General features: G+C 41.6%; 1 non-coding gene across 1 annotated transcript; it reads left to right on the plus strand.

The window, feature by feature from the left end:
- Nucleotides 1-332: 332 nt before the first annotated feature.
- LOC138074611 (U4 spliceosomal RNA) lies at nucleotides 333-476 on the plus strand. The gene has a single exon (XR_011144447.1). It is a non-coding gene; the product is annotated as a U4 spliceosomal RNA (small nuclear RNA).
- The last annotated feature ends 602 nt before the right edge of the window (nucleotides 477-1078 follow it).

The following is a 1078-nucleotide window of genomic DNA, read 5'->3' on the forward strand; positions in this document are numbered from 1 at the left end:
CTGAGAGAGATGGGAATACCAGACCACCTGACCTGCTTCTTGAGAAATCTGTATGCAGGTCAGGAAGCAACAGTTAGAACTGGACATGGAACTGAGAGGGTTACAGGCAGGAAGGCCAGGGGTCTCCAAACGGAGGAAATGGCCTGCAAGTGTCAGACATTTTATCTCTCTTAAGCAGAAGGAGGAAACAAACTAACGATATTTTTTCCTTCTGTATACAAATTTAAAAGGAGGTTTCTCTTAAAATTCTGTGTTGCCATAATGACACCTGGTTTCACCTGAAGTTAACCAATGCCTTTTTCTTATGGAAATGTTTATCTTAAGCTATGCTAAGCTTTGCGCAGTGGCAGTATCGTAGCCAATGAGGTTTATCCGAGGCACGATTATTGCTAATTGAAAACTTTTCCCAATAAGCTATGCTAATATACTATGCATTTACCCCAAACTCTGTCTTCAAGTCGGTTCCCCCTTTTGGGCTCAGAACCTACTTGATAAACCAGTACGTTATACTCTGATACTGTTCCTCTAATCTATGTAAATGACACTATTTGTATGGTGCTCTGCCCTTCTTCACAATTCAAGTTAATCATTTTATGGCCCAAGATAAACCATTTGGAGCCAAGGTTATCCCAAAATACATCTTATGGGTGAGGGGCCTGGTGCCATTCTAAGTTTTGAGACATTCCTTTCTTTCATTAACAGACTGCTGGTGACTATATAACATCCAGCTAAAGACTAGCAGGGGGTACTCTTTCTGCCCCCTTCTGATCCCTATGTCAGAAGCTTTCTCTATCTCCTTTATACTTTAATAAAATTTTGTTACACAAAAGCTCTGAGCGATCAAGCCTCGTCTCTGGCCCCAGATTGAATTCTTCTCCTCCAGGGGCCAAGAATCCTGGCGTCGTAATTCAACAACAACTTTTCAGAACAACAGACTGGTTCCAAATAGGAAAAGAAGTGCGTCAAGGCTGTATATTGTCACCGTGCTTATTTAACTTATATGCAGAGTACATCATGAGAAACGCTGGACTGGAAGAAACACAAGCTGGAATCACGATTGCTGGGAGAAATACCAATA

The sequence above is a fragment of the Capricornis sumatraensis genome, chromosome 2 (assembly GCF_032405125.1).
Source record: "Capricornis sumatraensis isolate serow.1 chromosome 2, serow.2, whole genome shotgun sequence".
NCBI classification, from domain to species: Eukaryota; Metazoa; Chordata; class Mammalia; order Artiodactyla; family Bovidae; genus Capricornis; species Capricornis sumatraensis.